Source organism: Lissotriton vulgaris, chromosome 12 (assembly GCF_964263255.1).
Source record: "Lissotriton vulgaris chromosome 12, aLisVul1.2, whole genome shotgun sequence".
In the NCBI taxonomy this organism is placed as follows: Eukaryota; Metazoa; Chordata; class Amphibia; order Caudata; family Salamandridae; genus Lissotriton; species Lissotriton vulgaris.
Window position 1 is genome coordinate 790,214,859 of NC_141700.1, and position 27,892 is coordinate 790,242,750.

Sequence of the window (27,892 nt, forward strand, 5' to 3'; positions counted from 1 at the left end):
TTGAAACCAATTGGTTATGATTTATCTCCTTAAATTAGCCACATTTTCTTCTTACTTTCCATTCAAATTGATTTCAGTAACTACATCCTGATCAGACACTATGTACAACTTCTGTGATGCGCAATGATTCCTGCAGGGTCATGCACCCACCAACATTGATTTTCAATAGACCGCTAAATCTGAAACAGTGAAGAGGAAACAGAGAGTAGGCAAGCAGTCCAGTCTTTAGTGGATGGGATTAGGCCTACAGCTCAATATGCTGGGTCTGCCTATTGTTGACGCTTCGATGCCAAGTGGATACGGTGCGCCACTCCCTGTGGCGGGACATGGTTCTGCCATGCCTAATCCGTAGCATCTTGCAGGCCGAGGCCCGGTACTGGGCTGACATAGTGTTGTACAAGACTGGGTTGATGGCCGCGCTGAGGTAGTAGAGGACACAGGAGAGGAGGCTGAAGTACTGGGCCAACACATACATCTCAGATGTTCCCGAAGATATGGACAAAAGGTTTCGTCCCACATGGAAGGGCAGCCAGCATAAAACAAAGGCAAGCACTATGACAGCTGTGAAGACAAAGGGTAGGATAAATTACTGGTCCCTTCAAGCCATAGCAACTTTTGTATTACAGTAGGACATTACTTGCCACCATCTGCAGATTACACAAGCGCAGTTAGACGTTTACTAAAACAGTCTTGAGAAGTCATCTGTTGTACCTAATTATTTAAGGCAAATTACATTTGTTTAGCCGGTGGTCAGTATTTACATATCTACACATTTAAAAGCACCAAGGTTTGTGCTGAGTACAGACTTTGGCCAGATTTTCTTGAAGGTCAGAAGTGAGGGGGCCATTCTCAGGGAGAAAACTTGTAAGGCAGTGATGTGGGTCAATCTGTCAACACTTGTCCCCTGTTATATAAGTAGTTAGGGCACACACCTGGAGTTTATGCCTAAAACGTATTTCTCTGTTGTGTTTGTGTGAATGTTTATGTTGTACATTAAGGTAAGTAAAAACAATTCTCCCATTGGGATACCAATCAAATATACATCATTCTTTCACCCAACAAACCACACTCCTCCCTCACACCTCAGAGATCTGCAATAATAAGGAGGTACTGCATCCACGTTGCATTTGCACAGAACTCTTAATTAAAACAGGAGTAGAATACAGCAATCTATTCTTTTAGAATGCTCATATCTCATGTTGTAAAGTGCTATTTCCACACGTTTATAAAAAGCAAGCAAGTTTAAAAAATTGAGTCTTCACAGTTCAAAATGTCAGTTATACATGAATCCCCCCTACCCCACAATACGGCACAAACACTAATATAATGATAAAAATTATTGTACAGAGACACAAATTAATTAAAACAGGGTGAAAACTCATGGCAGTGCACATAAGCCTATTGCAATGTTGCTGGCCCGCTATAAGTATAAACAGTAATATGTATTGTATTGTATATTGGATTTATATAGCACTTATCACCCAGGGGTCTCTAAGCGCTTGCTTTGGGAACCCGTCCTGGCTGTTCCCTGTGAGATAGCCCCTACAGGGTATCCCCAAGGTGAAAGCCAGGCATCCCGCCGCGGTGGGCCGTTGTGGAGATTAAGCAAGCTAATGCCCAGAGTTGTAGAGTGTGAACCCATGATTAGGTCAGGCACCGAAGCGAGAATTATCGAGTCCATGGACATTTGAGCTCAAGACCCTACCGCGTCGGGAATTGAACCCTGGTCTCGGGTCTGACCTATGCTTCAGGGTCTGCCTGCTCTAACCAGTGAGCCACACTTCTCCATATGTTGTGTTTCGATAAACGAATCTTCTATCATACTACAATTTCAAGAGAATCTTGCATAAGAAATATACGTTGGTAGTTCTTATAATGTACTGCCACCTACGGACAAAAACAGAATAAAAAATCTCCCACAAAGATTGGCAGCTAGACTGTAAAGAAATCTGCATAAAAGAGTAATGACAATTACTCCACTGTACAATCCTAGTGATTCAGGATTCATAATGCAACCAATATCACAACAGTATTATAATTACAATAGCCCCTCTGTACATTTACTATTGTTCAAAAGTCGCAGTGCAAATAATATCTCTGTGGTACTCAAAACACACTTACCAAACATTGATCATTCATGACTCTTTGCCCAGGGTTAAACTCCCCACAACCTTCTTTTGTTCATGCAATTATTTCAAGGGCAATATCTGACACCATTCAAACCCAACCGTCTTTCAATGCCTTCTGGTAATTAGACTTTTAAGTTGTCCACAAGGGTGTCACGTCCACCATTATGGTTGGACATTCGCCTGGTCAAAACAGGACCCATGCTATTTCCATCAAAAACATACTACTTTCGTTACCAGGAATTATTTTCTTACTCACTGCAAACTCTTTCACACTTAGAAGAATAAGATGAAGGGCTGTTATATCAGGATTTTGATATTCGAAATAAAGTACCCAGAATGGTTCTTCTCTATTTGTTCATAAAATTCAACCATTATATAATCTCTATAAGGGGACAAAATGGATGGCAATGTTTATTATTGCTTGTTTTAACCCTCCATTTTCCCCTTTACTTTTCTTATGGTTTCTCTCAGTAAAACCCCCAAAATGTAGTAATGGGATTGTGACTTAATCCTTCTCTGCTGATGTGTATTTATAAATCACGAATGTCCCCCTGCCTGGATCTCAAAAGAGGAATGTTTGAAAATATATGTAAATTTTATTAAAACACTCAGAATCTAATTATACAGAGGATCTATTACTCAATGTAGATTTGTACAAATGCCTTACCTACAAAGTGATGAGTACCAAGAGAAAGCAAAAGGAAATAAGAAAGAAACCCTCGATGTGCCCTTTACTCGCCATGACTGAGCTGAAAAGGTATGAAAGTGAATAACAGAAATACTTGCCTTTGGGAGACAGAGATGTGGGATTACCATAGGAAAATTAAAGGAGAAAAAAAAGGACAGATTAAAAAAAAAAGAAAAAAAAGATTGCCACCCTTTTTGTTATAAAGTCACTGCAAAGAAACTGTACAATATTGCCAATTTACTTATAGATAAAAAGTAAACAATAGACAAAAAAATGTTTCACTACAAATATGTTTACAATTACATACATTTATTTATAGATACAATATAAAATTAAATACGCAAACAAATAATAATAATATATATATATATTTTGATAATCAAATGTATTGCCATTTGGATAAAAACAAACTTTCACACAGACAAAAAAATCATGCACAATGTAGCTAAGACCATTATCAGTAAGAGCGGTGACATATGCCTGAGTACAGGGTCCCATAGGAGACCACTTCGTAAATATAGCAAGATAAGTGAGGGCATTCACAGCGATTAAAACAACATGTTGAGCCATTTACCCAAGAGCTTTTCAAACATTTCAGGACATCCCCGGAATCTCAAAGAGAGGCTCCTCCTGGGTCACGCACTAATCCACCCCTCTTCACCATTTCCGTACAGTAGGGATTTAATAATAATATATATTTAAACAATATTTTCAAAACTATTAACCCCTTCCATGCTGATGACGAACCCCAGCCGTCATGCACTACGGTGCTCGTGTGCTGATGACGGCTGGGGTTCGTCACGGCCCGCCCCTGTTCGTGCTGTTTACAGCACACCAGGGGAATCGCGGCCGCATGGAAAGGGTTAAACTCTAGGAATAATAAATACACTATTCCCACTCCAGTCTGTGCAACAGTAGAAACAGAGTAGTTCCCTTCAAACAAATAGCATATTTTAACAACTCTACTAAATAAATAAAAATATCAGATTGTAAATAAAAAAATTATATATCTAAATTTTAACACAAAGTTAACAAATTACATAATTATTGACATTTTTAATAATTATTATCGATTAAAACAAAAAGTATTAATTTCATTGAAATGCCTCACTATAGGCCTGATTACGATGTCGGACAGACTACCACATACAATGAAGGCGGTCAGACCACAGATGTAGGGGGAAAGACAGCTGCCTCCGACAGGATCCAAGATACTGTTGCAGTGCCAATCGGAATCCTATCCCTTCCATGGAGGCGGCGACACCGTAGGGATTAGGATGTCCCTTTCTGCCTGCATTTTCATGACGGTCCAACCGCCATGAAAAGGCATTCGGAAACAAACTTTGGGGGCCCCAAGCAGAACCCTGTCCCCATGGGCCACTGTTATGTGGCCTTGGGGGCACCTCCTTCCCTTCCCTCATTCTCTCAACATGGCAGTGGACCATGCTTCTAATCGTATGTATTGCATGTAGACCCTGATTGCTGAATATCTAATGTGTATTTTTTGGACGCTATGCATATGCAAGCACCATGCTGACAGCTCCTATTCTCATCATTGTTTACTGTAATCTATGTTGTTAATAGAAATATATACAAAAAAAATTAGACCACATGTGCCCCCACGCAACTTCCATGTTCCTTCCTGCACAAAAACAATCCAGTGAGGCGTTTTCCTCTTTCTCTGTGTGCTGCAAAATGCAGCATACCTAGAAAGAGGAAAAACAAGGAGAAATGACGATGTTTCTCCTCGTTGTGCCTAAGGTTTTGGCACATCCACAGATTTATAAGGTCTTGTAAATCTTGTAAAGCATCAAAGTCCATGTGAAGTAGTGTGGCTCACTGGTTAGAGGCGGCAGACCCGAGAGCAGAGGACGGCCCGGGACCAGGGTTCGAATCTTGGCGGGGCAGGTTTCTGGACCAGGGTCAGCGGACTCGATAATTCTCTCGCCTCGGTGCCCACTTTGACCAGCGATCACACTCGGCAACTCTGGGCATTAGCTTGCCTCATCTTCACTAACGGCCCCACCAGACCGCCGGGGATGCCTGGTCTCACCCTGGAGATACCCATTAAGGGACCATCTCTCAGGGAAGCCAGGAAGGGTTTCGCAGCGGTCGAAGCGCCTTGGGACACTACGGGTAAGTAGTGCGCTATATAAATGCCTATACATACATACATACATACATACATGTGTGCTGTATGGGAACACCCACCGCAACGCCATGGCATGCCTCCCTTGCGCAGAGTAAGGTTTTGCAGCGCTTTGCACTGCCTTCCCTTACTCCATATTTATGAGGCCTTTCAAAGCCATGCAGAGTAGCTTTTTGTGGCTTCATAAATATGATATAGTGATTTGTGCAATATTGTTTCACAAAAAGTGACGCAACGGCATATGCAAGGGCCTCGTAAATAGGGGCCATTGTGTTTTTTATCCACCTAGTTTCAGGTCCTTATTAATGTACCCACTATGCCATTTATGTATGCATTTGTTTGTTGGCATCGCTTTGGTAGCCACAGTACGTCCCAAACAGACCTGCCTAGTACCACCCCTGTCAACAACACCCATTTCGTATGTGCTTCAAGGGAGATCCAATCCTGAAGGAGTCTATGATGTGCAGCCTGTCAGCACTGCCTCCTTAATGCCCAGGGGCTAGATGTAGGTAATTCCCATTTACAGACTCTTAAATACCAAATTTTATCGAATCGGTATTTAAGAGTCTGTAAATGGGACGGGGGCAGATTTAGGTAATTCCGAATTTAGGAATACCGAATCCGTAAGATTCGGTATTTACCGATTCGGTAAATACCGAATCGGTATTGCCCATTGATTCCTATGGGCCTTGAAGCCCATAGGAATCAATGGGAAATACCGATTCGGTATTTACCGAATCGGTAAATACTGAATCCTGCAAGGGTGCAGGGGGTGTCACTTTGACACCCTCTAGCACCCCAAGTACAGGCTTGTGTGACATGTGGCACACATACATGCCCTAAGGGCATGTCTGTGTGTCACATGGCACAGGTGTGCATGTACAGATGTGCATGCACACCTGAATTCGGTATTTTACCACACAATAGGATTGGGTGGTAAAATACCGACTCTTAAGGGGCTGTGGCACTCCTAGGAGTGTCAGCTGCATATGGATTTACCGATTCGGTAAATATACCGATTCGGTATTTTACCGAATCGGCATATTTACCGAATCGGTAAAATTACTGATTCGGTAGGCCCCCTACATCTGAAAAGCCTAATACCGGTCGGAAACGGCCGAAATCGGCCGTTTCCGACTGGTATTAGCGCTCCTACATCTGGCCCCAAGTGTCCTTGAAATCTTGGTGTCCACATGAGCTCTCTTGCCTCCTCATACATAGCTGCAGTTTTTCTGTAGAACCTTGGGGCCAGATTGACTAATATTTTGTGCTGTGTTTGCACAAAGATTTGCTCTGGAAAGTTGCCTAAGAGTGACAAAAGCAGCTTAAACACTGCTTTGCATCACTCTTTGTCAAGGAGGCGTTACATGGCTGGCACAAGGGTGCTGCTATGTAACCCCTCTTTCTTTTTGACACAAACCCCTATCTACCTAGACAGGGTTTTGCATCAAAAATGAATGCCAATTGAAAGAAGGCATTGAAAGGAGAAATGTTTTCATTTCTCCTTTCTTTTCCATCTTTGCTTATGTGCTGTATAGTACAGAACACATACAAATTAGGAAAGGTTTTAAAGTTGTCTAGTCATAGTATGGTTGTTGTCAAAATCTATTCCAGACTCATGCAAACACCCTTGCACTCTGTTGCAAAGGTGTGAGCGTGGGGCTCAGCAGCAGAATCCTGCACCGGCGCCATGGAGAGTGGAGAGTGCCACATTTCTGTAGATATGAAGCTTTTCTTCCTCACTGTCTTGCAACCCAGCGCAGCATTTTTGAATGCTGCTGCGCTGATTTGGGTGACACTTTCATTCATCTGGCCCATTATGACTTCCCTCGAGAGTGTGGTCGGCACTACCTAGAAGACACATAAGAGGTATGTTAGAATTCCTATTTTTTTTAAATAAAAAAATGTTATTGTTTTATTAAGTTCATTGATAAACACAACACAAACAAGACCACTGCCCACCAAGTCCTGCCACAGGAAGTCACAAAACATATTTGAAGGTTCAGGATTTCTCGCATCGAGCCTATGATAGTCCCACCATTCGCCCCATAGCCCCTCATGCTTTATTTGGCAGCCCCCTTCTTTATATATGGGCCGCTCCTTCAGAGCACACCAGTCTACCACCCTCCACCATTCCTAGAATTTTCATTTTTACTGTGGCGTTTCCCTAACTAAGAGAGAAGCAGTGCCATCTCTTTATTCAAATCTGCCAAAATGCCTTTTTTTAAAGAAGGTCAGTCTACTTTCTCCATTTTCCCCAGCGTTGAAGTAATATTTTAACCCAAATAGGGGGTGCTCCTCTCCCCCTATCTGAAGGGAAAATCACTTTAACTGTATAGTTTCCTGAGGGACAAAGTAATATTTAATATTTCAGATTTGATGGTGTTTATTTTAAATAAAGGTACCTTTTCAAAAGCTTCTGGCTGTTTCATAAGTGTCCTCGGTGATCTATTAGGCTCTGTAAGGGTCAGCAGCTCATCATCAGCAGGTACGGATATTTGATGCTGCTCAGCCCCAGATCTTCTGCCTGAGCCCATATCTGAGCCATCCCAGGTTGTAGTCACCAGGGGCTCAATGGACATGGCAAATAGCAAAAGGGAGAGAGGGCATCCTTGAGGTATTTAAACAAAATATGAGAAACGCAAATATCGTTGGACACCCCATTGGGGTAGCTGCGCGCTATATAAAACACACTAAATAAATATCAGGGCAGAAATATCATGTAGGTCATTTTCTATGGATAAGTAAAGTTTTACTATATATAACTCCACATATATGTACCTACACCATATATGTATCTTCACAGTACATAGATCTGGAGTTAAGAATAGTAAATATATACTCGCCTATTCACACTTCGCTTCTCAATATTCCTGTCCCCGATATTGCTGGCATGATATTCTGCCCACACGATATTTGTGTTTCTGATATTCTGTCACTGATCCATCCTTGATGGCTCCCTCTTTTTTTTCTCCTGTTTTATTTATAAAATTTTGAAACAAACAAGAAAATAAAATACAAAAACGGAACATACTAAAGGGGTACAGGAAGGGCGGACACATAAATCAAAATTGGTGTCAGGATGCCTTTCGATCCCACGTCCTTGAAAGACAGATTTGGAGCAACTGCCCCTATTAGGATAAACCTATCAGCCCTAAGGGGAGGCAGAAATACACTTTTGCCCCTTCTGGGGTGAGGGTGTGGCATGATGCCAGGGTTCGTTGCTCCTTCCGTTTATTTGTTTTGGCTCTGTTTTGAAATCCCTGCTGTTCAGTTGGCTTTCTGCCCCCCTGGAGGGTATGTTGGGGGTGAATGGCCCTATCTGCCACCCAGGAGGGGCAGAATGTCTATAGGGCCATGGGGTGGGGAGAGCACGGACCCATGCACACGGGAGCAGAAAGACTGTCAGCATATCTTTGGGTAAATGGGGGCATGGCCAGACCCATGGACGGCATCCCCCTGCGTTATATTTTTACAAAAATGTTGTTGGTATCTAGTGGGCATTCTGGGGTAATAACCCCTATCCGCTCTTTGTGGTTGCAGAAAGACTGTCAGCATATTTAATGGGGTGGGGTCATGGACATGCTAATGGTAGGCGGCCCACGCCCCTATATATATTTCTCAGTGGTCCTGGTACCTAGTGGGCTTTCAGACCCTCCCCGGGAGGGGACAGATTAGGGTAATCAGGTAATCACCCCCATATGTGCCCTCAGGGGAGCAGAAATACTCCCAGCATATTTTGTTGGGGGTGGTGGCATTACCATGCCCATGATAAGTAGCCCCCACACCTACATTTTTAATTTTGTATCTTTCCTTGGTGTCTAATGGGCTTTCTGCTGCCTCTGGCGGGTAGATTGGAGGTAATCACTCCCCCTATGCCCCCAAGGGGGGGTTGCATGGGGGCCAGAAAGTCTGCCAACGTACTTTTTTCGTGGGATGGGGGCATGGCATACCCATGATGGGCAGCCCACATCCGTTTTTTTTTATTTAATAAAGCCATGGTGTTTAGTGGGCTTCTTGCCACCTTGAAGGGGGGGGGGGGGGCAGATCAGGGGTAATTCCCAATAATCACCCCCAGACTGCCACCATATTTTTGGGGTGGGGTGGGTACCCCGACACCAATATTTTTTTTTATATGTCCCTGGTGTCTAGTCAGCTTTCTGCCCCACCACACTTGGTGTAATCACTCCCTGGGAGGGAAGAAAAGACTGCTGGCAAAATTTGTTGGGGGTGGGGCATGACCCTGCCCATGACGGACAGGCACAACCCCTATATTTTTATTTAATAAAGCCATGCTGTCTAGTGGCTACCTTGGGGGGGGGGGGGGGGGGGGGGAGATCAGGTGTAATTCCCCACATCCAGCCCCCAGGGGGTGCAGAAAGTCAAATGTGCTGGGGGAGCACAAGCTCTTGCCTAAAGAGCCTCTCCCCCATCCCTGGTGCTTAGTGGGTGAATCCTGGCTTTGGGACCACTCTCCTCTGATGAACCACAAGCTGGTATCCACTGGGGAGGGATATAATTGGAAATGGGAGATTCTCCCCTTTCCAATGATGCCTCTCCTATAAGAATCGGTGCTCTGGGGGATGAGATATGCCCCCTGAGCGCCGATGTAGTAAAAGTAAAACAAGCTCATCTCCTTGTTTTACTTTTACTTTAGTGTAATGACGTCAGCGTGTCCTGTATCTTCTGAATGTCTGTTGTCCCTCTTGTGTCTTATCAGGTTGCTTTCAATGTCTTCATATTATCTGTCTTAGGATTCTCATGGTGTCATTTGGGAGTTTCAGAAGCTCTTCATGGACTGAGCAACCTCCATCATGCTCCTGGAGGAGCACTACCCAGTGTGGCTTGCTAACTTCCTGTGCACACACCTAAGCATTAATAAATACTTCTATATGTTCCTGATTGCCTCTAGTGATCTGTGTGAGAAGTTGGCCCGATATGCAACGTTCGCTATTCTAGCGACCGCTATGTATCGTTCCAACGACCCTTATGGTGTTTGGTTGTAAGTCAACCTATAGACCAGCTATCCTAGTAGCGTGGATACGAGCAGTCTAAGGCTAAAGACTCGAGAGGGCGTGTTAAGCCAGCTGTTATACCACATATACCCCTTGAACACCAAGTGAAAGGACACCACACAAGTGTTATGAAAATAAACAGTATATTTATTAAGAATCACAACAGCCCTGTACTCTTTATGAGGACAGGGTACTAAGCACAAACCAAATCTCTTAGGAAAATACTTCAAGTGCACAATTAAAACAAGTGTCCGAGGACACGGAAAGTTTAAGGTCTCGGGCGGACCCGATAAGGCAAGTCGGAAGCGAGGGACTCGGGACCCTAGAGTAAAGAGGCTATGCAGGCACCGAAATGCCGAGTTACCTAGCCACGAGGGCTGCGGCTGCACAAGTCTTACAGGCGTCGGGGTCTTCGCTGACGAGCCAGGAGCCGGAAGAAAAGGAGTTGCTGGCCGGCGACCAGTGATGAATAGTTCGTAGAGATCCAAGCCTGGATCAGAGATTGTTGATACCTGAAAGCAGAGGGGACCAAGTTCGTACTACTAGCCAGTAGTCAGAGGGTACCAGGAAGGCACCGGTTGGCCGTCACCTCGACTAGGTGAGTGGGCGACGCTAGGCTCGGCAGTCTCACGGACCAGGAGGCGTTGTCGGCGACCACGGCGGAGGTGCGAGCTGTCCCACGAAGGATGATGCTGTCGGCGTCGCTGGGCCCAGGATGGGGCAACAAGCCTTGGCAGATCTCAGGGCCACGTGGTGGGCCTAAGATGGCGTCTTGAGTGGACCAGGAGGGTCCGGGGTGCTTCTCGCAAAGATGGAAGCAAGGGCCAGTCTGGAGCAACCAGACCAGCAGTGTTGATTGTCGGATGTCGTCACAGAAGGGCACAAGCCCGCGGCTAGTGACCAGACAACGTGCTGAGCAGCGAGCAGAAGGGCCCCACGCAGATCGTGGAGATGCTGGGAGACTGCACTTCGGTGCTGGAGCGGCTCAGGGTCGGGGCTTCTCGGACCCCAGAGCACTCACCAGGGAATCGCTTCGATGGTCGTGCTGGTTGAAGAGCGTGCAGGTTCTGATGATGGCCGGTCCCTCGAGGTCTCGTCGCACCCACAGATCACAGCTGAGCTGATGACGTGGGTAGAGGTCAGAGGTGCCAGGGAAGCCGGTTCTCGTCGAGCTGGGCCGTCGGATCCTTGAGGAAGGACTTGCAGCAAACCGCAGAGTTCTTAGATGGTGCCCGCTGATGCAGGGTGACTACTCCTTAGTCACAAGGGAGAAATCTTGAGAAGAGTCTCGAATGTCCTTTCGTAGAAAGTAGTTCTTGATTCAAAGATGATCTAATTTGGAAGGGTCCCCGCTCCGGCCTTTATTCTAAAGAAAGGGGTGGGTACATGACTAGGTCCTGCCCTAAGGGTGGGACCAGGAAGGGGGGTAGTTACACCCCTCTCCCCTGCCGGACTTTCCCCAGGCCAGGGCTGGCGCCCCTGGAACTGGTTCTGACCGGCAGATGCGTAGTGAGCACCGGGGTGCCACTCCGCAGTCACCTTCTCGCAAAAGCCCTACCTACCCAGAATACACAAACCCTGTCTGGGACGGTGCGAACACCGCCCTCGACAGGAAACCCTTTGTCCAAGTGCTCCTCGCTGGAAGGACTCCCAGCAGCAGGAGGTCAGACTCGTGTCTGTGGTGGCAGCATCCATTTTGTGGAGCTGAGGCTTTAGTTAACTTTAACCGGGGTTCACAGTTACGTACATGTCGTGTCCCTCTAGAAGGGCGGAATGCTAACCTCGTCGCCAGAATTGGTGAGGGGGCAGCATCCCGATTCGTATGACACCTTACTCGACATGCCTTGATAACGCGACACCGAAGTTACCGATGTGGTACGCGTTATCATGGAACAGCCATTGGGTCTTGATTCCGCAAGCTGTAACCGGGCTCGGCTCGGGCCAGAACCTAGTTCACACGAGCCCACGCACTCTGCCTTCAGGATTGTCAAGGCCTGCCATAGGAGTGACTGATAGGAACTCAGGTGTCCATTGTATGGTTAGATATAGAGCTACTATACCTAAAGCAAAGGGTGATTACACGACTTTGCCCCAGCTGTCATGCAGCCAGTTGTGTCAAATTTAGGAGGCCAGCCAGGGGTGGCATAATACATGCTGCAGCCCCTGGTGGCCCTGGGTACACCTATGCCCTGCGTTACGGGGTCTGATAAGGTGGCCCAGTACCAATTGGTAGATGCACCTAGGGTACATATCGTAATTTAGAAAGAGAACAGCCAGGCTGTGGGTCTGATTGGCAGGCCCACAGCCAGAGAAAGTCGTAAACCAGTGAAACAAAAGCAAAAAATCTGGGTGATCATAGGATTGCAGACCCTACTCTCCTACATGACCCCCTCCCAAACGTCGGAACAATAAGCTAACCTTGACCAGGTGTCTTCTTGTTCTAAGTGGAAATATCTGGAGAGCCCATCGGCATTGCCATGATCAGTACCAGGTCTATGTTCCACTGTAAAGTCCATCCCCTGTAGGGAAATGGACCACCTTAGCAGTTTGGGGTTTTCACCCTTCATCTGATTTAGCCACAAGAGGGGCTTATGGTCGGTCTGAATCTTGAAGTGAGTGCCAAACAAGTATGGCCTCAGCTTCTTCAGGGCCCAAACCACAGCAAAGGCCTCCCTCTCAATAGCTGACCAATTCTTCTCTCTAGGGGTCAGCCTTCTGCTTATAAAAGCAATGGGCTGGTCTTGACCATCAAAATTCAGTTGAGAAAGAACAGCTCCCACACCCAACTCAGAAGCATCTGTTTGGACAATGAATGGTTTGGAGTAGTCCGGACTCTTGAGGATAGGCGCCGTGCACATGGCCTGCTTTAGGTCATCGAATGCTTTTTGACAGCTCGCTGTCCACTGAACCTTTTTTGGCATTTTCTTGCTTGTCAGTTCGTTTAATGGTGTCACGATGGAACCATAGTTCCTGACAAACTTCCGGTAGTATCCAGTCAGGCCCAAGAAAGCTCGAACCTGAGTCTGGGTGGTTGGAGGAGCCCAGTCCCTGATTGACTGTATCTTGCTCTCCAGTGGCTGAACCTGGCCTCCACCTACAAGGTGGCCCAGGTATACAACCTGTGTCTGCCCTATCTGGCACTTGGTGGCCTTAATAGTGAGGCCTGCTGCTTGCAGAGCCTCTAACGCTTTCCGCAGGTGGACCAGGTGATCCTCCCAGGTGGAGCTAAAGACAGCAATATCGTCAAGATACGCCGCACAGAAGTCATCCAGCCCAGTAAGGACTTGATTCACCAACCTTTGGAAGGTGGCAGGTGCATTTTTCAGACCAAAGGGCATCACCACGAACTGATAATGCCCACCAGGGGTTGAAAATGCGGTTTTAGGCTTGGCGTCCTCAGCTAACCTGATTTGCCAATACCCAGCTGTCAGGTCAAACGTACTTAAGTAGTTGGCCGAAGCCAATCTATCGATAAGCTCGTCTGCCCTTGGTATTGGGTGGGCGTCAGTCTTAGTGACTGCATTGAGACCCCTGTAGTCTACGCAAAACCTCATCTCTCTCTTACCACCCTGGGTGTGAGGTTTCGGCACTAGAACTACGGGACTAGCCCAAGGGCTGTCCGAGGGTTCAATGACTCCCAGCTCCAACATTTTCTGCACTTCACTCTTGATGCAGTCTCTAACGTGATCAGGCTGCCGGTAGATTTTACTCTTAACGGGCAAGCTGTCACCAGTGTCAACCTCATGGGTGCACCAATCGGTCTGGCTGGGTGTTAGAGAAAACATATGTCTGAACGACTGAAGAACCTGTTTACAGTCGCTCTGTTGACGTTCGGAGAGGCTGCCACAAAAGACAACACCATCTACCGATCCATCGTCAGGATTCTGAGTGAGCAGGTCGGGGAGAGGGTCACTCTCCTCTTCCTGTCCCTCATCTAGGGCCATGAGCAAACTCATGTCCTTCCTGTCGACATATGCCTTGAGCCTGTTGACATGAAGCACCCTGTGGGGGCTCCGGGGAGTTCCCAGGTCTACCAGGTAGGTGACCTCTCCCTTTTTCTCCAGGATGGTGTAGGGCCCGGACCATTTGTCCTTGAGTGCTGCTGGGGCCACCGGCTCCAACACCCACACCTTCTGTCTGGGCTGGTAAACAGTCAAGACAGCCTTTTGGTCATGCCAAGCTTTTTGGAGTTCTTGGCTGGCCTTAAGGTTTTCAGATGCCTTCTCCATGTATTCAGCCATCCGCGAGCGGAGGCCAAGCACATAGTCCACTATGTTGGCTGCAGGCTTTTTGAGAGGTCTCTCCCATCCTTCCTTCACCAAACACAGGGGTCCTCTTACAGGATGCCCGTACAAAAGTTCAAAAGGGCTGTAGCCAACCCCCTTCTGTGGGACTTCTCTGTAGGCGAACAAGAGGCAGGGGATCAGGACGTCCCATCTACGCCGAAGCTTTTCATGTAGTCCATGAATCATCCCTTTAAGGGTCCTGTTGAATCTCTCAACAAGCCCATTGCATTGTGGATGATAGGGTGTAGTGAACTTGTAGTTGACACCACATTCCTTCCACATAGCAGTTAAGTAGCTCGACATAAAGTTTGCACCTCTGTCGGAGACGACCTCCTTAGGGAAGCCCACTCTGGAGAATACTCCAACTAGGGCTCTTGCCACAACAGGTGCTGTAGTGGTCCTAAGGGGAATAGCTTCAGGATACCTGGTGGCATGATCCACTACCACCAGTATAAACTTGTGCCCTGATGCTGTTGGTGGTTCCATGGGACCGACGATGTCGATCCCCACCCGTTCAAAGGGCACCCCCACCACAGGCATTGGTATAAGGGGGGCCTTTGTCGTGCCACCTGACTTACCACTGGCTTGGCAAGTGACACAGGAGCGGCAAAACTCCTTGGTATCTTCGTTCATATGAGGCCAGTGAAAGTGTGAGACAAGCCTGTCCCACGTTTTCGTCTGGCCTAAGTGACCTGCTAAGGGAATCTCGTGGGCCAAGGTAAGTAGGAAACCACGCTGAGACAAGGGTACAACCAGCCTCCTGGTCATGCCAGGCTTGGGGTCTCTTGACTCAGTGTACAGGAGTCCATCTTCCCAGTATACCTTGTGGGTACCTGCGGCGTTCCCAGCAGCCTCAGCAGCAGCCTGCTGTCTGAGGGGTTCAAGAGAAGGGCAGTCTAACTGGTCCTTCCCCAGGTCTTCCCTTGAGGGTCCCCCTGAACCCAAGAATTCAACTTGATCAAGTTCGAACTCCCTAGGCTCAGTTTCCCTCAATTCCTGTAGGTCAGCCTCCTCTGAGACTTGATCCACGACCTGGGGCAAGGGGGAAGGCGCAGCCTTAACCCTACTGCTCTTTTTCTTGGGAGGTGTCTGGTCCGTTGTTCCAGGATCCAGCACCTGTTCAGTGGGGCATTTCCTGACCTGTGACCTGGTCACAGCGAACACATGTGCTGGCAAACCTAACATTTCCATGTGAGTCCGGTGCTCCACTTCTGACCATTGTGATGACTCCAAATCATTGCCCAACAAACAATCCACTGGGAGGTCTGGACTAACTACAACCTTCTTTTGGCCAGTTACCCCTCCCCAGGAGAAAGCTACAATTGCCATACTGTGATTGGTAGTGACATTGCTTGCATTGGTCACCAGGAATTCTGTACCTGGCATGATCTGTCCAGGGTCCACAAAGTTAGGTGTCACCATGGTGACACTGGCACAAGTGTCCCTATAGGCCTGAGCCATCTTTCCATTTATGAAAGGCGTCTGTCTGTATTTGCCCAAGGTATTGGGACTTATGTCAGGGGACACGTCCGCGTCCCCTGTACTGACAAGGACAGCCTGAGTGAGTGTGCCAACTAAGTTGTCACGCCCCTCAGAACCCAGGGTTAACCCTACTAAACCCTTGGGAGGCGCACTACCACTGCTGACTGTACTAGGGGGCACAGGTGCCTTAGGGGCTGCAGCGGCAGGAGTCTGCCCTCCTCCTTTCTTGGTGCACTCACTAAACCAGTGAGATTTACTTTTGCAGTACTGGCACCATCTTTTGGATTGGCCTTCTTTCTTCTTTTGGGGAGCCTGACCCCCTCCCTCTTTGGGTTGTTGGGGACCTGTCGAAGACTTCTGGTCATTTTGTTCCCCCTTAGAATCTTTACCCTTCTGGTCTGCTTTCTTCTGACCACCTTGATTCTGGCCCTGGTTCTGTTTAACTCTCGTACGAACCCATCTGTCTGCCTTCTTTCCCAATTCTTGGGGAGAGGTCAGATCCGAGTCGACAAGATGCTGATGCAACAACTGGTTCTGACAATTGTTTAAAATTTGTTCTCTCATCATCAAATTATACAATCCTTTGTAATCAGTAACCTTACTGCCCAGCAACCAGCCCTCAAAAGCCTTAGTGGCACAATCGACAAAGTCAGACCAATCTTGAGACTGCGTTTTCTGGGTATCCCTGAACAGCACCCTGTACTGCTCAGTGGTTAGGCCGAACCCTTCAACGAGTGTATTTTTCAAGACTTGGTAATCGTTCGCATCCTCCACCCTTGTGGTGAGGAGCTTGTCTCTTCCTTTACCTTCGAAGGAGAGCCACAAGATAGCTGCCCACTGACTCTGGGGAACACCTTGCACAGTGCAGGCCCTCTCCAAAGCAGTAATCCATTTGTGGATGTCGTCCCCTTGTTTAAAGGGGGGCACTATCTTACCAAGGTGTTTCGTATCGAAACTCTTTTCCCTATTGCTAGGTACATTGCTGCCACCAGTGGGGACTACCCCACTTAACTGTTGCTCTCTCGCAAAGGCAAGCCTTTCTTTGGCCAGGGCAAGTTCTTCCCTTTCGATCCTCAGATTAGCTGCCCTTTCTTTAGCTTCGTACACTCTCCTCTGAGGGGACGTCATCCCTCTTTGAGAAGAGTTGTGAGAGCCATTGGTTTGAAGGGATCTGCCAGAGTCTCTTGACAGAGATCGGGCTCGTCCATTCCCAATGTTAAGCTGACCTGATAGCGGCCCCAGGGGTTCCCCAGTACCACTGTCATGTTTGCTTAAGTTGGACCTGCTTAGTCTAACGACTTCTACCTGTCCCTTATCTGCCTCATCCCCAGAGGGATCCTCATCCTCATTATCCTCCACATCTTCGTTCTCAGTTGCGAGGTGGATGAGGTCAGGATCGTCTCTGGTTCCCTCGAGGGGAGGCATGTCTCCTTCTGGATTAGAAGAGCTAAGACGGGTCTCAGCTTTCCTGGCATCATAAGTCTCCAAGAGACCAATCAGAAAGGACGTGGTGGGGTTAGACCCCTGCTTGATCTTCCGGGAGTGACACACCTGTCTTAACTCCTTGAAGCTCAGCACAGTATATCTTGAAGGGATGACCTGTGGAGGGTCAACTGACACAAGGGGAGACTCAGAGTTTCCTCCTTTGTCCGACATACTGTTTCTAGTGTGGTGTAAGTGATGCACCTACCTACACTACGTGTTTACCTACTGTTCCCTTGCTAAGAGTTGCAGCCAAGGTGTGCTAGGCCTTGAGGAGCTACAACAGCTGGTTCAGTAGAACTCAGAGTATTCTAAGCTTTAGTTATATGTGCTAACAGTACTTATGTGATCTTTCACAAGATATTCTTAGGATACGTGTGGTAAAACAACAGCAAGCTCAAATCCCAACCGCTGCTCACCAATGTGAGAAGTTGGCCCGATATGCAACGTTCGCTATTCTAGCGACCGCTATGTATCGTTCCAACGACCCTTATGGTGTTTGGTTGTAAGTCAACCTATAGACCAGCTATCCTAGTAGCGTGGATACGAGCAGTCTAAGGCTAAAGACTCGAGAGGGCGTGTTAAGCCAGCTGTTATACCACATATACCCCTTGAACACCAAGTGAAAGGACACCACACAAGTGTTATGAAAATAAACAGTATATTTATTAAGAATCACAACAGCCCTGTACTCTTTATGAGGACAGGGTACTAAGCACAAACCAAATCTCTTAGGAAAATACTTCAAGTGCACAATTAAAACAAGTGTCCGAGGACACAGAAAGTTTAAGGTCTCGGGCGGACCCGATAAGGCAAGTCGGAAGCGAGGGACTCGGGACCCTAGAGTAAAGAGGCTATGCAGGCACCGAAATGCCGAGTTACCTAGCCACGAGGGCTGCGGCTGCACAAGTCTTACAGGCGTCGGGGTCTTCGCTGACGAGCCAGGAGCCGGAAGAAAAGGAGTTGCTGGCCGGCGACCAGTGATGAATAGTTCGTAGAGATCCAAGCCTGGATCAGAGATTGTTGATACCTGAAAGCAGAGGGGACCAAGTTCGTACTACTAGCCAGTAGTCAGAGGGTACCAGGAAGGCACCGGTTGGCCGTCACCTCGACTAGGTGAGTGGGCGACGCTAGGCTCGGCAGTCTCACGGACCAGGAGGCGTTGTCGGCGACCACGGCGGAGGTGCGAGCTGTCCCACGAAGGATGATGCTGTCGGCGTCGCTGGGCCCAGGATGGGGCAACAAGCCTTGGCAGATCTCAGGGCCACGTGGTGGGCCTAAGATGGCGTCTTGAGTGGACCAGGAGGGTCCGGGGTGCTTCTCGCAAAGATGGAAGCAAGGGCCAGTCTGGAGCAACCAGACCAGCAGTGTTGATTGTCGGATGTCGTCACAGAAGGGCACAAGCCCGCGGCTAGTGACCAGACAACGTGCTGAGCAGCGAGCAGAAGGGCCCCACGCAGATCGTGGAGATGCTGGGAGACTGCACTTCGGTGCTGGAGCGGCTCAGGGTCGGGGCTTCTCGGACCCCAGAGCACTCACCAGAGAATCGCTTCGATGGTCGTGCTGGTTGAAGAGCGTGCAGGTTCTGATGATGGCCGGTCCCTCGAGGTCTCGTCGCACCCACAGATCACAGCTGAGCTGATGACGTGGGTAGAGGTCAGAGGTGCCAGGGAAGCCGGTTCTCGTCGAGCTGGGCCGTCGGATCCTTGAGGAAGGACTTGCAGCAAACCGCAGAGTTCTTAGATGGTGCCCGCTGATGCAGGGTGACTACTCCTTAGTCACAAGGGAGAAATCTTGAGAAGAGTCTCGAATGTCCTTTCGTAGAAAGTAGTTCTTGATTCAAAGATGATCTAATTTGGAAGGGTCCCCGCTCCGGCCTTTATTCTAAAGAAAGGGGTGGGTACATGACTAGGTCCTGCCCTAAGGGTGGGACCAGGAAGGGGGGTAGTTACACCCCTCTCCCCTGCCGGACTTTCCCCAGGCCAGGGCTGGCGCCCCTGGAACTGGTTCTGACCGGCAGATGCGTAGTGAGCACCGGGGTGCCACTCCGCAGTCACCTTCTCGCAAAAGCCCTACCTACCCAGAATACACAAACCCTGTCTGGGACGGTGCGAACACCGCCCTCGACAGGAAACCCTTTGTCCAAGTGCTCCTCGCTGGAAGGACTCCCAGCAGCAGGAGGTCAGACTCGTGTCTGTGGTGGCAGCATCCATTTTGTGGAGCTGAGGCTTTAGTTAACTTTAACCGGGGTTCACAGTTACGTACATGTCGTGTCCCTCTAGAAGGGCGGAATGCTAACCTCGTCGCCAGAATTGGTGAGGGGGCAGCATCCCGATTCGTATGACACCTTACTCGACATGCCTTGATAACGCGACACCGAAGTTACCGATGTGGTACGCGTTATCATGGAACAGCCATTGGGTCTTGATTCCGCAAGCTGTAACCGGGCTCGGCTCGGGCCAGAACCTAGTTCACACGAGCCCACGCACTCTGCCTTCAGGATTGTCAAGGCCTGCCATAGGAGTGACTGATAGGAACTCGGGTGTCCATTGTATGGTTAGATATAGAGCTACTATACCTAAAGCAAAGGGTGATTACACGACTTTGCCCCAGCTGTCATGCAGCCAGTTGTGTCAAATTTAGGAGGCCAGCCAGGGGTGGCATAATACATGCTGCAGCCCCTGGCGGCCCTGGGTACACCTATGCCCTGCGTTACGGGGTCTGATAAGGTGGCCCAGTACCAATTGGTAGATGCACCTAGGGTACATATCGTAATTTAGAAAGAGAACAGCCAGGCTGTGGGTCTGATTGGCAGGCCCACAGCCAGAGAAAGTCGTAAACCAGTGAAACAAAAGCAAAAAATCTGGGTGATCATAGGATTGCAGACCCTACTCTCCTACAATCTGTACCTGTGGTTATTTACTGGCTTTTGAAAATGGCCATCTTTTATGTGGTATTCCCCCAGATTTTTGCCTTCTTTACCTGAACCCATCTTTGTTCAGGACTCTGTTCACTTTACTCCTGCTAACCAGTAGTAAAGTGCTTGTGCTCTTTCCTTTCTAAACATGGTAAAACTGGCATAAACCTAATTGGCACATTTAATTTATTTGTAGACCTGTAGTAAAAGGAAGTAACTGTAGATAGGGCCTGTAAATTAAATGCTAGAGGTGGGCTGCAACACTCATTGGGTCACCCAATAAAGAAGCACTGTAAAACAACTCCGGTCAGCCCTTCAGCCTGTGGTGCAGTTTTGCACTGCCATTTCGACCTGGTCCTATGGACCACTGCCTACTCTAAAACAATGAAAATTCAAAGGATCATTTTCTTTTTTTAAACTTAAAAAATAACAAAAAGATTACTTTATTAAAAAGCAATCATTGACATGGTGGTTTTCTTCTCCCGTCAGCAACCCTATTAGGAATCTTTATTTACAAAATTATTCTTTTGTCCATTAGGTAATCTCGATTTCTAATTTTTGTACATATGGTCCCAAATGCCCATAGGCTTGGGCACAGTGTATTTTGAAAAGCAGGGCATGTTTTACTTGTCCTGGCAGTGAAAAACCTCCACTGCTGTTTCTCACTGTAGCAAGGCTAGCTCTCTCGTAGGAAAACACTGGGTTACATTTAAACCTGGGCTCATTGCTACGCTCTGCCCATGGAGTGTACGTAGAGTTGCCTACTTCGCACTTTGCAAAGTAGGCGTAGAAGGCAACACTACACACGCTCCGTGGACGGAGCGAAGTTGCCCGCCACCCGCCTCTCTCCCGCCCTCTTCTACATGGTTCTATTACTTTAAAATACATTTTAAAGTACATTAAAGCACTTACCGTCTATGCAGCGTCCCGGGGTTCCATCTTCAGAGGACGCAACGAGTTCTTCTAGTCAAATGCCCGGCCGCCCGCGCATTTGGCTAGAAGAACTCGCGCGTCATCTGAAGATGGAGCCCCTGGACGCTGCATAGAGACAGTAAGTGCTTTAATGTACTTTAAAATGTATTTTAAAGTAATAGAACCATGTAGAAGAGGGTGGGAGGGAGGCGGGCGTCGCGTAGTGGGGCTATGCGAAGTGTGTGGGTGGGCGTAGCGCCCTCCCCAATTCACGAAGCTTCGAGTAGCCCCACTACGCTCACTACGCCCACCCTTAGTTACATTATGACAATCTATGATGCTTAATTTTGGTTTGAGGTCAGCTAGAAAAATGATTCAAGGACTCACTTTAATTAAAATCCAATGTTGTAATTTTCCTGCCTTAGCCAAATGTGCCTTTCTGCCAGAGTCCTGCGGCACCTGACTGGTGAATGGCTCCCCTGTTGTGAGATGTTGATTGCTTCCAGACAGACTGTGCCCAGACCCTTCCTGAGCTTCAAAGGGGGCCTACCCTGTCACTGGCAGATGTGACTTGCACTTCCCTTGAGCAGCATAATGAGCTTGGCTTCAAACCCAGTGAGAGGGGGAAGTTGCCCCAGAACTGGTTTGGAGTGACCACCAGGAAGGGTTTGCCCTTTCCCATAACCACACCTCTCAGTGGGCACAACTCCAGCAATGCATCACTTTATCGCCTAAAGATGCGTCAGAATTTCTAACGCATCCAAGAATCCTTGCGCCATGGAGCAATGTATTGTAAATAGAGCTCATCCATGGTTTATTTAGGACATTTACGGCAGGCGCAAAAGATCTGGCGTATCGATGCAGATGCATCAGTTCTTCTAAATAGGCCCCATGGTATTCATGGGTAACATCAATGATCTTCGCAGGCTGGAGCATTGGCTTTTATTTTTTATTGTAATCAGATCCCACAAAAATGCAAAGAAAAGAAAAAATAGAAAACATGCTTACTCCTAAATGTTACATGCATCTGCTTGCAATGAAAAAAAAACCTACATTAAAAATAAAAATATAACAATCGCATATCATTTTAAATGAGGAGTGCAGGTGCCTCACAGCAGACAGACCTTACGATAACATACCCTTTTTACTTTAATGCACATTACAGGAAACTATGATTCTCGTTGGTACAAAGAAAATGTACTATTGGCTATAAAATAATTGTAAGCTGTAGACATAGCTAAAATTCACAAGGATGACTAAAAAAAGTAAAAAGTGTAAACAATGGAAAGGAAAATGCACTAAAAATGTAAAATATTGTCCGACCCGGCTTGGCACTGAAATTCACATCTTTTTAGGGTGATGTGAACATGTGATCAAGGAAAAGCTGCCACTAACAGTGCAAGAGCCAATGGCTGAAGTGCGTTGACATATAGCCCCTTAGGGGCATATTTTTGGCTTTGTGGTGCAGCGCAGAAAGTCACCTTGCTGCGCTGCATCACAGAGAAAGGACAGGAATGCGTTGTATCCCAATAGGGCGCATTCCTGTACCTTCCCCCATCAATGGCACACAATGGGCTCCCTAGCACCAACGCAGGCGCCCTTGCACCATGGTGCAGGGGATCCTCCATTGTTTGCAGGATTGTTTTTGTGCTAGAAGGGGTGCCTTTCTGCACAAAAATCAATTCTGGGAAACATATTCCTCTTTCTATGTGTGCTGCAGGATTCAGCACACATAGAAATAGGAAGGAACAAGGAGAAATATAGATATCTCTCCTCCTTACGCCTCTGCTGAGAAGGCATATTTTTGGCACATTCTGAGGTCTACCAGTTTTGGTAGATCTGGGAATGCTTCAAAAACCCTGGGAGTTGAATGGGCACACCCACACAACGCCATGGAACGCCTTCCCAGGGCACAGTAACGCAATGAAATGATTCAGGCTAAGTTGTGTTACTCCTGATATATTGAAGTCACTCAGGGCCACGCAAAGTATCCTTGTGTGGCTTCATAAATAGCATTTTTGTTGCGTCGTGCATGTACCACGTTGCATAGTGCAAGCGCAACAGAACTAGGCTCATAAATATGGTCCTCAGCGTATGCCGTGGTGGTTGGAAGCAAAATGGAAAAAACTGTTCAAAAAAAGGCACAGGAATGACGAAGAGTGACTGAAACCCCCTCCATGTATGTATATAGGAATGTATTGTGTCTGTATGATCTTTTATACTTCGTACTTAATGAGGCTGGCAAGACAGCTACGATAAAACTGTCTCTAGGTAAGACCTAAAAAGTATTATAGAAACAGTTGTTCATTTTAGTTTAACAGAGGTCACATGAACAAGAAGAATCCCAAACCATAGAGAGAAGGACAACAAGACACCAGGGACGATTATTCCAACTGAAGGGCATTATCCGGCACTGGGTATAAATTTTTGCTCAGCTCATCACCATCTGGTAGCGAGGCCAGATGAGTCCATCAGGATTTAAGAGGTGCAGAATCAAAAAACGAGGCCCACATTAACCTCACAGTGTACATCATAAATGCCCTCTGTGTGCAGCCTTTCAGGTTTTAAAATATTATACTAACTATTTAAATTTACCGTGGGACACGCTGCTTGATGTTGGGGAATGATTCAAGCATGTGAATCTATGAAATTTACCAGCTCTGAGAAACTATAGTTACACATAAGTAACTTAATTCACACTAATCTCTAAGTGATTAGAATGAAAGCACCTAAGATAGGTGACTGCACCAGAAAAACAATTTGTATCCGTACCCCCACACACAGACCATAGCAGTTGCATCACCACTTATGCAAATCAGAAGACCGACCCCAAATGAAACAGGAAGTCACCAACATCAAACCATAGCATAGCGCTTACTACCAGAAAACCAAAAAACATTACGGGCCTCATTTATGAAGGCCTTGTGCCACTAGTATGTCACTTTTTTCCATTTTAACCCCTCCCATGCTGGTGACGAACCCCAGCCGTCACGCCCCGCGGTGGGCGTGTGCTGATGACGGCTGGGGTTCGTCACGGCCCGCCCTGTTCTTTTGTTTACCGCACAGTGGTAAAATCGCGGCCGCAGCGAAGGGGTTAAAAGTGACGCACCGGCGGCGCAAGACCTTCATAAATAAGACCCTACGTGAACAGAACAGTAGACTAAACTCTGTGCCTGCGACCCGGTCAATTTCTAAGAAATTAAACAGGCAAGGAGATGTCACCAGAAGAGGAAACATCATTCACTGATAACATTTCAATTCAAAACAAGGCCATCTTTTAGGGTAATGATAAGTAAACAAATAAAGACTGAGCAGAGTCACATTCTGGAACTACCCTACCTTAGGGCAACATCCTTGACAGAATTTAGGACTGAAGTCACCCCTTCATCAGAGTGGAATGTACACTCATTTACCCACACTCTCCCAACACCTCTGACCTCTTCATGACAAGATTGGTTTGGTGGGTGTAGTTCAGCAGTGTCTTTTTTCTAGCTGTCACCTCCTCCTTCTCCAGGTAGGCTACAGCTTGTCTTGGAGGGGTGCTGCCCAGGTTCACTCCCAGCACTCAAAGATCCTGGCTCTGGAGCTCAGCTAATTTCCACCAACACTGCATTGGCCATTGAGAAAACACGGTATATGGGAACTTACCCAGAATATATCTTACTTGTGCAGACCACATTGCAGATTCCAGAGATCCATCTCTGGGGCTAGATTCAGGCACCTAGCTAGATTTGTTTTATTTTTGTCTTTCCTGATCTGATCACATTGAAACTGTGTACCTTGATGTGGACATATTTTGTATTATTATTATCATTTTGAAATATTTCTGTCTCCTTTAACCACAGTATAAAATAATAATAAAAAGCATAATGCCAAATAGCTAAGAACACTAATGCAAAATAGCTGTAGTTAAAGGATAAAATGGCTTAACATATTGCCCACAATCCTTGTAAATAGTATCTCAGATAATTTGTCGTACTCACCAACAAATATTTGTGACAGTAGCACACAATGAACTGATATTGTTCAATAAGTAGTAGGGACTACACCCCAAAAATAGTTCTAAAGCCCATCCCACCTCACCTTACTATGGGAGTCTCTCCATCTTTGGTCTCTGACTGCACCCTAGTCTTGAAGAACAGTCTCCATCTTGGAGTGGAACTCAGATTGGCTGCCAGCCCTGACCATTCAGGAGTCATGTTTTATGACTGTTAGCAATGCATCATCTCCTTGACCACCCTCATGGACACAGGACAGGAGAGTCTGTTGTAGTTGGGTTATAGAGTAATTCAAGATGGACTCTTCAGCGTAGGAGTATTAAGAGGAATTTACAGTCAGACAGCAACTGCCAGAGCCAGGAATCCACACACATAGCTGGAACATGGAACACCATAGCACAGAGCTTCTATGCTCCATAATAGAAATAGAAGATTATAACAGAGTCACCCTTCCCACCGTGCAGTGCGTGATAGATCAGGCTAGAGAGCATAGCATCACTTACCCAGGAGGGCTCCAGCCTGTTTGCTCTCTTCTTGCCGCTCTTGAATGGACAGAGGGGTGTAGTCTATATCTAGAAGAACTGGAGTTCTGTTACTTGTTCCTCAGCATATACCATTCAGTTCCTGATGTGGATCCCCAGTTCAAGGTATCCCTGCTTCCCGCCAGCTCCATTGTCTGGAGGGCACAGCAAACACCAATGTCCCCCTTGCACAGTTGTGGCCTGATTTAGATCTTGATGGACAGGTTACTCCATCCAAACGGTGATTTGATATCCTGTTTGACAAAATATAAATCCCATTACATCCTATGAGATTTATATTTTAGTGGACGAGTTATCCGTCACCATTGTGACAGAGTAACCCATCCGCCAGGATCTAAATCCGGCCATAAGAAAGGGCAAACAGAAATACTTGGTATGGAACATTTAATTGCCTAGTATGTACAGTAGTGTGCTTCAGAGAGCACAGCATGTTTGTAGCAATAACAATATTAAGGAATTCTTATAGTCATAGTATCTGTGGGTAGAAAGCAAAAGTTCCTTTTTTCTTTCAGGCAATATTTAAAATATCTGCAATAGTTTTTTGAATCAACACCTTAACATCGTTGGTCTTGCATGCTACACGATTGCTGACATAATACACATAAGTTAATCCCCAATCATTGCTTTATCTATCTTCAGTTAGAGATTTACTGTATGGTTTCTAAATATTTTGCATTGACATTTATATTTATTTGGGAAGGAAAATGATTTTCTCTATGATTTTGCACAGCATAACATGGTTAATAGCTGACAAGCAGTTGTCTAGAATGATATGAGCTTATATTGTATAACCTGCATGTTACACGAAGGTCACCCATAACACCATTCTAAGAGTAACCACTTAGGTCTTTGTCAATTTACATTACACCTTGTTCACTTTTTTAAGAGCTGTGATCATGGCAGCTTCTGCTTCTGCCGAAACGTGTCGGGTTTACTGTTGGCACTTTCATATGGATTGATGAAATAAATCTATTTGCAGAAGATTACTCTGGAGGGCGCACTTTCTTCAGGAAATTGAAGCATGCTCTGTGGATAGATTTTTGAATTACACATTCTAGAACTCTGCTAGAAAATGTACTTAATTCTGGCAAATTGCAGTAAATTGAATAGAAGAGTTCAAGTTCAAGTTCAAGTTCAGGCATTTGTATAGCGCACTACTCATCCAGAGGGTCTCAAGGCGCTTGAGGGAGGGGGGTGCATTACTGTTTTTCTATGTAAGTAGATTGGTTAACGCGTGCAGCATTCTATATATGAAATATAATATACTTTAATAAGTTCGGCTGATGGAGAATTTGAGTTTTTAAGCACACTTAAATCATTCCCCCTATCTTATTGTCATATTATTGTCACCCACGTCTAAACTTCAATAGCAAAGGGTGCAGCAGGTCAGGACACGCATGGGTTGGATTTTCGAAGGCATACTAAGTTCCCATGCTTTAGAACAGTGCAAACATGTGACTGCATCACAAAACATTAGAGCAAATAATCCCACCCCCTTCATGGAGACCACTCACCAAGCATCTTGACTGTCTGCAGATTGCTCCGGTCGCCGTGGCTTCTCCTTCGTCTCCACAACTTCTTCCCAATCAGGCTGTAGAGCAGGCTTAGGCAGCAGACAGGAACAAAGAAATAGAGACTAGACACCCACATCATGATGTTAAGAAGTCCCGATGAGACAGCGTAGCTGGTGCACTTGCACTCTCCAGTCTCTGCTGGGTCAGTCCCGTTCTCAAATTCCACACCTACCAGGACAAAGACTGGTCCAGCACTAGACAGAGCCACCGCCCAGAGCATCACAATAAGCCACTTTATCTTGGTGCGAGTGATGATGACTTTGGCCCAGAGTGGGTAGTAGACAGCCAGGTAGCGCTCCATACTGAGGGCTGTGATGTGCAGGACCGTTGAGTATGTGCAGGCCTCACTCACAAACTGGGACAACTTGCAAACCAGATCTCCCAGCCCCCAGGGCCGGAACTTCCACATCTTATACAGGTCCAGAGGCATACAGAGGAAAATGAAGACATCTGACAGAGCCATGCTAGAGAGGTACAGGTTGGTGGTGGTCCTCATGCCACGCCACCTGGAGATGATGAGGATAGTGGTGATGTTGCCTATCATCCCAACAACAAAGAGCAAGATACAAATGACAGTCACAACACACAAGGCTGGGAAAGGGAAGGAGTAGAAGGTCACACCTTCGTGGAGAGAGGTGTTGCCACAATCAGAGCAGAAAAAAGAGGACAACTTGAGATCTTCAGATGCATTAGCAATTTTATCATCTGTGAAGTGCAT

At 46.8% G+C, this 27,892-nt stretch overlaps 1 pseudogene; it reads right to left on the bottom strand.

Moving 5' to 3' along the window:
* Positions 1–244: 244 nt before the first annotated feature.
* Positions 245–27,892, bottom strand: LOC147678733 (growth hormone secretagogue receptor type 1 pseudogene; annotated as a pseudogene).